At 38.9% G+C, this 10,984-nt stretch overlaps 1 long non-coding RNA gene across 1 annotated transcript; it reads left to right on the forward strand.

The window, feature by feature from the left end:
• The first annotated feature begins 583 nt into the window (after window positions 1-583).
• LOC135313296 (uncharacterized) lies at window positions 584-10,504 on the forward strand. Its single transcript, XR_010372914.1, has 5 exons — window positions 584-639; window positions 3,049-3,342; window positions 4,041-4,092; window positions 6,118-6,212; window positions 8,917-10,504. It is a non-coding gene; the product is annotated as an uncharacterized LOC135313296 (long non-coding RNA).
• Window positions 10,505-10,984: the final 480 nt, after the last annotated feature.

Here is a 10,984-nt window from a genome sequence, read left to right on the forward strand (position 1 = left end):
AATAGGTATTTTCCTGAGGAAGGAGTCTAAGATCTACCAATCCACTCCACTGTTGATCCCTATATCTCTCTATTCATTTTCTCAAATGAAGCAACTGGTAAGCTTTACATACGAAGATGATAATTTGCTCATAATTGCATCAAAATGTGTCATTTCATCAAACAAGCTAGTTTTACTTGTTTATTCTTAAGCATTTAATCATGTTTAAGAAGATGTATTATTTGTAACTGTGTCAAGCTTCATCCATCTTCTATAACAGAAAAAAGACTAAAAGCAGAATTTGATAATTTATTTTAAGCCATATTACTGTGATAACTGTTCTGCAAATGGCCTAGGATACCAGTTTTGTCCTCAGCATCCCTAATTATATGGCTGTCTAATTGGTTCTTATTATTTCAACATCACAACACAGATTATCATCAGTTATTGTCTCATTAATACCAATTGGTTTGATATCAGTGGTATCTGTGCAGTCAAGTTTCCTGTTTGCATATGGGATACAGAGCTGTGCAGTGGTCTTTGACAAGCAGTACAGAAAGAATAACACTTGGAGAACCTGTCACTGATTTGGTGGCCTTTATTTCAACAGTTTTTTGACATCCTTTTGTGAAGACTGGTGCTGCATTGGGGAAGACAGAGGTAGGGTTTGCTTAAGGTATTTTTGTTAGCATCATTATATTCTTAGTTTCTTTAATTCTTGGCCCTCAAACTGCATACACAAATTGCAAGTCTGAGAAAAAAGGCTGGAGCTGAAAATGCTTTCCTGTAGCCCTGTGCCAAACAGAGGTTTGGCAAAGAAATTAATCTACAAAATTACTCTACAAAAATCTACAAAAATCTTTTTGCTATTCTGAATCAAATACTTCCTTTAATGGTGCTGGAAACAGTGTAGTTTGCTTTTACTTTTTGACCTCCTTAGCTGTGCTTGCATTCTTTTACCTTTCTTTGTGAACTTAGAGATACTAATCTCCACTTACACCAGGTTAAGGTAACTCAGAGTATATCTAATAGGCTGGTTCAGAGAAATTGCTTAAAGGTTTTTTCATTTTTTTTTTTATTGGAACTACACAGTCTTGTTTCTGCTCTACGCCCATCCTCTTAACAATGCTAAAAGCAGTTTGAGTACAGAACTGGGGGATCTTTCATTTCTACATATCAACTGCTGTCTGAGGTATAAATGAGTAAATTTCATCCCTGACCGCTGACAACTTTTCCTGTAGGTAAAACTTCATGACTATAAATTCTTGAAATGAAGGGACCAGAAGCCAGTCTTACATCATTAGGGAAAAAAAAGATTTAAGTTTTCCATTAAGATAGAAAGCACATACTTTCAGGTCTTAGAAAGCATTCAAATAGTGGAAGGTACAATTACACATATAGGTTTTTAGGGGACCTTTGGAGAAAATCTCACAGCTCAAATGGAGGCTTGAAGAGTTGCAGTCCTTTTACAGAAAAGGCCCAACGCATGCACAGAAAAAGACAAGTATTCCTTGTTAAACAGAGCAAGAACAAAGAAATAAAGCATTCTCTGATACCACTGTGTAAGTTGCCATTACATTATACTTCAAGGAATGACAGCAGTTAAATGGAAGGAGAAAATTGGAGGAGATAGAGATGGTAGACCATAAGAATTGTGCATGAAGTGAAAATTGAGTGATTGAGTTGGCTGAACAGGGAAATAATTTCTCCTCCTAACCTAATGCACTAAAGGAGAAAAAAAAACCCTGAACTGTGGCTGTGGGCCATGAGGCTTTTCAGGTGGCACAGCTTCTATCACCTGTTTTATCCTTTTCCCAATCTAGAATTTAAATATCCAGTTTAAATAAAAATATTTTAAAATGGTATACTATATATATATCTTAGCACCAAGGTAAAAGTAGAGGATGGATTTTCTTGCTGTTATCTTGGCAGCTCTGCTTGTAACAGCTCTGACTGTGTTTTCATGTTAGATGACTATTTTGAGACTGCAAAGCAATGTGGAATGAAGAGATAGCTTGCCTTTTGCAAAAAAATTTAAGCCAAGAACTTGAGACAAAATTCTAGAACAACCACCTGAAAACTGCAGGCCGCTCCAAAATGGGAGGAATAAAGAGAAAATATCAGGGCATCTTTATTAGTTTGTCAGAATGACAAATAACTGGGGGTTTTGTTTTATTTATTTTTAAAAAAAAAAAAATAAGAAATACAACTTACACTGCTCTTTCAAGTGTATCTTATTTACTTCTGCTCCTTCTTGCAGGTCAAAATTAAAATTATGTTGAAGAAGATATTTTGTCATGAGCTAATGGCCTGGATAACCTTAATAAGAAGTGGTAGCAGTTTAAGAAAAATAAATGATCTTTATTCTCTAATCTCTGAATTATTGGGGGGAGTAGAGGTTGTCGTTTCAGTGCAATTCCTACATAAACTAAAAGTGAAAAAATATGGTAAAACTAAAGCAACTTATAGTTCACCTTAGAGAAAATATTTGTCAAAGCAACATCAAAGTCTGCAGTGTCATGAACTGACACTGAGAGAGATTCCTCCTGAGAGAGGTATTGTATTTAAAATGTCTTTTCTCCTTCATGCCCTCTTTGAAATACTTTGCTTTCATAAAAGTTATAGATCCATATTTCATTCCAGGGACACGCAACCTGATGTCCATCAAAAGTTTCCATTTTGTAGATTAAAAGTAGAAGTTTTGGAACTGGACACCTGTTTAATTTTTTTTTTTTTCCCAGTATCTGGAGGCTTTAGTTTTCCATTAGTTCTTTGCATCCTGTATTTTATTTACAGGCACTTTGGAGTGAGGTCCCGGCATTGCTTCCTGCTTGTCCCCTGCTTGGCTGGTGGGGTGCTGTGGGTTGACTGGTCTCCATTGTGATGGCATCCTCTCAGAGTGCAAGCGTGTAGGATCAGTGTAATTCCAGAAGGCTCTGGAGCAGCGCTAAGAACAGCTTATCCTTTTTATATGGCTTACAAAACGATGTCGTGTGTGTGTCTGTGTGTATTTTTATATATGTATGTGCATGCAGTGTGAAAATGACTAAAAATTTGCATTTTTTTCAGTACATTTATATACTTGGGAGAAGGGGATATGAATAACTGAAAGTGCCCAGGCTTTTGACACACTCTTCCTTGTTAGTTCCCTGACCCGCAGAGATGGACAGTGGTCAAGGTACTGTAGATTGTGTTATGACACCAGGTTAACCTTTGGTCCTCTCCTGTTCATTCTCAGAAATGTACAGTGGTGTCTCCCTGAACAGAGGAGGAAAGGAGGTGCTTGGTCACAGCTCTGGCTTTTATCACCCCTGCCTCTCCCAAGAGATCCCCTGTAGCACTGTCCCACCGGAGTTTGCCTGGGTACCGCTTTTCTCTGTCTAAGTCATCTCTCTGCATGTTTATCTTCTCTCCTATCTTACTAATTAACAAAATAATTTCCAATTAGAATCTCTGCTGCTGGTTACTTGGCTTCCTCAGCAGGTCATGTTTCAGGCAGTTTGGGAATACCTACACTTCCAGCAACCTTAATTAAAGGTGGATGGATGCAGCTGAGTTCAGCAGTTTCAGTGAGTTCCTGTTTCGGTCTGAAATGCTGTATTTTGACTCTACACAGAAGATTCAGTTTATTTTAATGCTCATTAAAGCTGAACTAAAGCAAGGTCTAGGTGTTGTGCTGAGAAGATATAGCCAGTATTACAGGGAGAGAGGCAACAGGACAGTAGAGATTTTAGATCTCTGCATGAAAATTTTAGTTTCATAAAAATGCATTTGAAGTTTATAAATGCCAGTTTAGAGGTTTTTGCATACACAAATTCTCTGAAACACACATCCTTCTCTTTCAAGAGCATTCTGATTCATTAGTTTGCTTCATACTTAATCTGCTCATTCTAGGAAACTTGCATCTGTAATTTTTTTATTGCTGTGAACTAACAGATAGTCAAAGGTTGATAGGATTTCATTACTAGCTTTGAGTAGCATTTCAGCTTTTAAGCACTTAAATGCCTGAGCTTAGCATTAAGATTTTTGTCTCAGTTCCATAACACGCTTCTTTTTTTCAGAGTGGCCAAGTTCAGATTTTCATCCAGAAAGCCAGAAGTCTTCAAATAACAGGTAAAATTTGTTCTTTGAGGTGACTAAATTTGCATGAGTTTAAAAGAGTTTTTTAAACCTTTGCACTTTTACCCAAATCTACCTCTTGAATTCAAACAGCACAATCTCAGTGGATCAGGCGGGTGTGTTGCTGTCTTTAACATCTTTACTTATACATAAAACTCTCTTCCCCCTTGTCTTGTTTTAATTAAAATGTAGTTTTGAATAAAGCATTTTTACCCCACCCTGAGGCTGCATGTTGAAAAAAGACTGAACTAAACCACCACTATTTCCAGTCAGCTGCTTTAACTGAAGCTGGTCTGTGAACTTTAGCTACTCAGTTGAAGAAAATGTGCTAAGTCTACACCATTACTTTAAGAAAGTGTAGTTCCTAGCTTTACATTTCCTTTCCTGCCTTTAAAACAAGGAGTATCTTGGTCTGACCTGTGTTAATTTCTCCCAGGAAGTCTGCAGATGTGTGATTTACATGTAGACCTATGTGGCTTCTTAACAGCTGCTGCCTGAACTACACACCAGTTCAGAGCGGCCTGCAATAACTTGTTGAATGGTACATTAAAACATCTGAAGAAGAGGTGTGTTTGCAAGCCAGTAATGTAGAGTGTGTTGCCAGCTCTGGTTTTAGGGAGACTGTTGTTGCAGTTTGACACATCACTGTGCCTTGTTTTATTGTACTGTAATTTTAAAGCCAGATTTAAAGCAGTGAAGCATTTTGGTACAGATAAGTTTTGTGCCTGTGGTTGCTGTAGGTATCTACCTGGCCCTTAGCTAGCGAGCCTCTGTTAAAAATTAATATAGTAAGCACTGGCCTAAATTACTCAACTTCATTCTTTTGGTGAAAGTAGGATTTGCACCATCACTTTATTTTATCAAATTCATTTGAGTACGCTAGGCTGACTGGCCTAATGTGTTGGCTACTACTGAAACGCCAAGTGTCTGTGTACAGCTCCATACTGCGCGGTATGTTGCTGTTGGAAGACTCTCTTCTCTGGAAGGAAGAAGGCAATTTTGTGGAGGTCTGAACTGAGGTGACTGTCTTGCTGCCAGTATCTCTAGATCATCTAAAGCAATGTGGAGAGTTTTGTAGTTGAAGGACTCAGAGGTAGATTATCAACTTCTAAATTATATCCTTACTTCTGAGAGCCCCAGGTGCCTTTGGAGAGTTTATAATCAGCTATCTACCTTGAACTCCACTTACTGCCTTTAGAATGGTCTTTTCTTTTCTAATCAAAGGTTTCATAAGATAAGAATTGAGATAGAGATAAGAAACAGAGAGATATAAGACCTTTAATTGGTTGCTAGTTTCTAGCATTCTGTATTTCCGTGTGTATTTATAATGATATCTCTTAGTGCTTACTAAGGGGAATATTTACTCTCTTCCTCCTACTCCAACTCTGTCAGAAAGCCAGAGTATATTGACTCCACAATCTTGAAATATAGTAATATGATAAATTGACTGTTTAGCCAATAATACATACTCTACAGATGGTTCAAAATATTTGTTGTGTAACTACAGAATAAACCGGTGACTGAGTACAGGCGATGGCTCAAGCTATGAAAACCACTGTGTACCCTAATTCTTGGACACTGCATTTTCTATTGAAATTTGCATATCCACGTTGCTGATAAACCCCACACTGTGCACTGGAAGGTCCCCAAGAGTGTGATACAGAGGTGCTAACAGTCTGGGGTGGGAAGCTGTCTGAAGCTAACCGTTAGGAAACGCTGGAGTGAGGAGTCAGGGTCCAACTTCTCAGGGTACTGCACCCAGCTGTGCTGGAGGTTCCTAACAACAAAGCACCCCTTGGACTTCGTGCCAGATTATCCCCCTTTTCATCACAAAAAGAATTATCTGCGTCCGTGGTCTAATGTCCCACTGGAATTAATAAAAGCTTCAGTCTTGTTTGGTAGGGCATTTAAGAGTGTTTTGCTTCCACTAAGAATATCCCAACACCACAGATAGTGGTATTCTGGAAACCATCTGCCTCAATTACGTCTTCTAAAGCTACTTTTAATCTCTAATCAAAGGTTAATTATGCCAAGATTTGGGCCATGAAGACTGCAGAGGAGAGAAAAGGAAGAGAAAGTGTCTACAGCACTCACCAAAGACAAGGGAAAATCAGGTATAAGTCAGTGCTACGATTTGTAGGTGGGATTCAGTAGCAGGAATGCCGAGACAAGCTCTGAAACACCATGCTGAGGCTGTGAAGCTGCCACTTGCCAGCATCTCTTTGCAGAGGGCTTGTACTTTGCCAGAGTTTCACTTATGCCTCCCAGATGGTGTCTTCCTACCTGTCCTGGCACCCACCCAATGCTATCTGTCAGTATTTAACTTAGAGTGTCATTCGTTAACTCCTGTGTCTCGGAAGCATAGATTAGTGCCCTGTATGTACCTCCATTTCCCAATTTTGTTCATATTTGCTAGGGAGAGTCCTCCCCATGTTTTTTTTTTCTCACCTGGACATGGATCCAAGATTAAAGTCTGGTATGACGCTGGATCTCTACTTTAAAATTTGGAACAAACAGGTTATGGGAAGATTAAATGCAAATTTAATTCCGATAGGAGCGGAACAGCCGGGTTCCTCTCTGACTGCTTCCTTCGTGTGGAGCTGGGGCTGAGTCTTCAGTGTCCATAACAACAACTTTCTCTGCAAATGGTGTCCTAATTCTGTCTAAAACTGTCCTGGGGGACTTTGACAGCTTCTCTGAGTTCTCTTTGCTATTTCTCTTCATCTGTTCCCCTTTATCCAAAATTCTTTTCATGATGCCAGTCTGTTGCAAATATGGTTTTGATGGATTATTTGAATATTAGCTACCGTTTGAACAATTTCAGCCCAGCACTTCATGGGTTACCATTGAAGTTCTGGAAGTACTCAAAAAAAAAAAAAAAATCATTCAAGCTTTTATATACATATTCAGAGGAGATTTTTATCTTTAGAATATTCTGTACAGCTCTCTAACACTTCACTGATATGAATAAAAAAAATCTGATCATTGGGTTGTTTTTAGATGGATGGAGGATGTATTTCCATTTCTTTTCCCTTCTTCCCTGTCCCCAACCGCTCAGAATTGGAGAAATCTGGGTTTGTCAGAGCATGCTCACAGCCTGAGGATTGGACTGTTGTCTTGGGAGTTAGAAATTCCTGTCCCAGAGAGAAGCACTTCAAGTTTCAGCAAAATTTTGAACGTGATTCTCCACTATTCAAAAGGGTTCCTGAAGCACAGGCTTCTTAGGACAGCTTTTTTCACCTCCACATTTCCTCACAGTTTGTGTGTTAAGAAATCCAGTGTGATAAGATATTTTGAGAATACCTATCAGATAGACCTGTACTAGGTGGAGACAAGGTGATAGATGAATCTTGCTGCCTCTACCCCTGGAGCTGTAAACATACTAGTCTTGAAATCAAGTGTGTTTTTTATATGACTTGTGGTCGAAACAACCATAGCTAGGGGGTTTTAAGGCAGCTGATGAAAACTAGCTGCTTTGATATTGTTGAATCTCAGCAATACACCTAGAGAGTTCTTAATTTGCCTGAAATTCTCTTGTGATCTATCCCAAAAATAATTGCTGGGGTTATGCTGGAAATGTGTATGGATATTTTTAAAATTTGTTTGTTTGCTTTTGTTCCTATCTGCGGTTTAATGTTATTATTCCTATGATACCTGGAAAGAGACCAGTTCAGTGGATTTCTTTCAACTTGACACTTAAATCTGATTTCACTCATCAGATTATTTAATATGATGTAGTTACCTAAAAAAAAAAAAACACAATTAGATGTAATTTCTTAACTTACTGGAGTAAATTATTACTTAGTGTAAATACAGAAGCCATTAGCTGTCATTTGCTCAGTTTTCTCTGAGAACTTGCACTTTAGTGTAAAAATAAACATGATTTTATTTCCTCTTTCTTTAATATTTTTAATATCTGGTGTCTCTATCGTTATTACCTACAGGTTTGGAATGTATAGTAAAATATAGTCCCTATTCATAAAGGCAAATACAAAAAAAAGAGATAGAAGAAGCAGTAGTTAGGGATGAAATTATTCTCATCTTTGGAATAAGTGGCAATTGCAGAATATCATCCGCCTAACCATTGTAAAATTTCTGTAAACATCATGACAGGGATGAGTTTTAAGAGTAGTTTGAAGAGAAGGACAGCTGTTGCTTTGTGAATAATCATTTTTTTGTTGTTGTTGTTGCAAATGCTACAAACGACAGCATTACTGAAAACAGAGATAGAATATACCACTTGGTTGCTCATCCTTTTAGTGCTTCCCTTCTGTCAAGGCCCAAGTCCCCAAAGTATGCTTTTGGGGAACATATGCTGTCTGCCAAAACTCATTGGAAATCCGAAAGCAGAATAATGTTTTGCTTAACTTTGTTTTTCAAATGTAAACCATTTACATTTAGGGTGAAATGCTCCTTGTAACTGCAGGAATGCTGTACTGTAAATCACTAAGTTTTTTCCAAAGAAGTTCAGCTGTTTTTAAAGGCATACTTTTAAGCTTTAAAGATGTGTTTTCCCAAATTACTTGAAAACTAGACTGATTAGAATAGAAACACCAGACCAAGAATTTTAAGTGTTTGTGCCTTACAATAAAAATAAGTGCTTAGGGTGGTTTCCTTACCAGTTAATCATTGCGAGTGTCTCATTACATTAAAAAACTCTCTCTCCTTTCTGGATGGAAGTAAGATAAAATTCTAAATGAGCGAGCACTGTCCACGAGAGCTGCTGTGAGGGCTGTGGAAATTCACACTCTGCCACCACCTTCCTGAAATGTATAACAAATTGCATCAGTAGTTTGTTAATATTTTTATATTTTGCAGGCCCAGAGTGGAGGGTCTTGGAGTAGCAGAGGTCTGCAACCTACCGGGAGTGGAGAGACGATGTGCTCCTGCCGGCTGCCTTACCCACAAGAGACACGCCACCCAGCTCTAAGCTAATTGTATAATATAAAAATCCTTTCAAGATGATTTACCTAAACAGATAACTCGGATAGCTCTATTCATGGCTAGAGCATTCCTGATAAATGAGAAAGGATAACTACATTTTTTTTTAAGATTTTTTCCTGTCTGCATGTAAGATACAGTTTTTCTAGCAGATTCCTATCCTTGGAATACATTTCTTGCTGTGAGGGCCAGTGCTGAGGCAAAGGTAGTAGATTATAGCTTTCTGTCATCAAGTACCATTTGTTTCTACTAGCTTCAACAGAAATGCCACCCCAAAAAATCTCCTCACCTAGGTTTAATTGTGAAAAAAGTCCCCAAATCTTTCTCATTTTGTCCTAATCTTGGTTTACTTCTGAGATTATTTACTATTAACTGCAGTAGGAGAAGGATTTCACAAGCTCAGATTTGTCCTTTTCAGAAAGCATGTTAAATTAAAACATATCTATGTATGAATGTGTATATAATATCTGTACATAAAGCCTTATACATATGGTAATGTGTTTTAGAATACTTTGAGTGAGAGCCTGGATGGATGAACCACTTGTGAATATGGGCATAAATTGCTCGGTGCTTCAGAAAAGGTGTCTGGGGCAAGTGAGAGTGCTGAATACTCTCAGTAACTCACGGCACTGTCAGGATGCTACAAATGTGAATAGTGCCAGTACATCCAAGCTGAGAACAGCTATTCTTTTTTAATCATTTACTACACCATGCTACAGGAAGCCAGCTTACACGTTGTCATGGTTTTAGCTGGGATGGAGTTAATTTTTTTCACTGCAGCTGGCATAGTGCTGTGCTTTGGACTTAGTATGAAAATAGCATTGATAACACACTGATGCTTTGGTTGTTGCTGGGCAGTGCTTGTACTAGTCAAGGGCTTTTCCAGCTTCCCGTGCTCTGCCAGGTGCACAAGAAGCCGGGAGGGGAGGGGGCACAGCTGAGAGAGCGGATTCAAACTGACCAAAGGGATATTCCATGTCATGTAACGTCATGCCCAGTATGCTACCTGGGAGGGGCTGGCCGGGGGAGGGAGGCAGTAATTGTGGCTCGGGGACCGGCAGCATTGGTTGGCGGGTGGTGAGCGGTTGTATCATTTGTGTTTCTGTGTTTTTCCCTTTTTCCTTTTTATTTTGTTATAGTTGTTGTTGTTGTTATAATGATTATTATTATTTTAATTATTAAACTGTTCTTAGCTCAACCCACAAGTTTTTTTTTATTCTGCGTTTGCTCTTCCAATTCCCCCCCGTCCCACAGGGGTGGGGGGAGTGAGCGAGCGGCTGCGTGGTGTTTAGTTGCCGACAGGGGCTGAACCACGACACACGTTTTCATAGCAGAGCATGTGCCCACAGTGCAGCATAGAAAGGCACAAACCCCTCAAGGGTGTGGAACTAGGGGGTTGAAAAGGGAAATATTTTGCGGAGAGTATCTGTGGGGAGCGAGGTGTCCTGCAGCAAGATCAGAAGGTTTGCTTTCACGATGGGGCTGATGCTTTACGAATTTCAGTCACCTTCAGTTTGCCTGAACCTCAGCCTCTCAGCTGAGCATTAAGAGCAGTCCAACATCTAAATCCCATGGGTTTGGTGCCTTCCCAATCTGGCTGTAGTAATTAATCTAAGTTTGTGACTTTTTTTTGCTGAATATCTGCTAACAATATATACTTTGAAAGTACTGGCTATCTTACTGGGGCTTTCAACAAATTGACACTTCATAATTTTAAGCACTTCCAACCCAAATACCTGATATAGTACAAAAATGCCAATGCACAAGCTGATGTGTCCTGACTTTCACAAGCTAATTTAAAGGGGCAACATGTTTATGAAACAAGATACTGGTACAATAAGGAGCATTTTAATCACCTCCTATTCATTTGTTGACTCTGGGGTGGAACTAAACTTCTAAAGTACAATGTAAGTGTACTATGCTGCTACACAGCTACCTCTGAAGC

The sequence above is a fragment of the Phalacrocorax carbo genome, chromosome 4 (genome assembly GCF_963921805.1).
Source record: "Phalacrocorax carbo chromosome 4, bPhaCar2.1, whole genome shotgun sequence".
Lineage (NCBI taxonomy): Eukaryota > Metazoa > Chordata > Aves > Suliformes > Phalacrocoracidae > Phalacrocorax > Phalacrocorax carbo.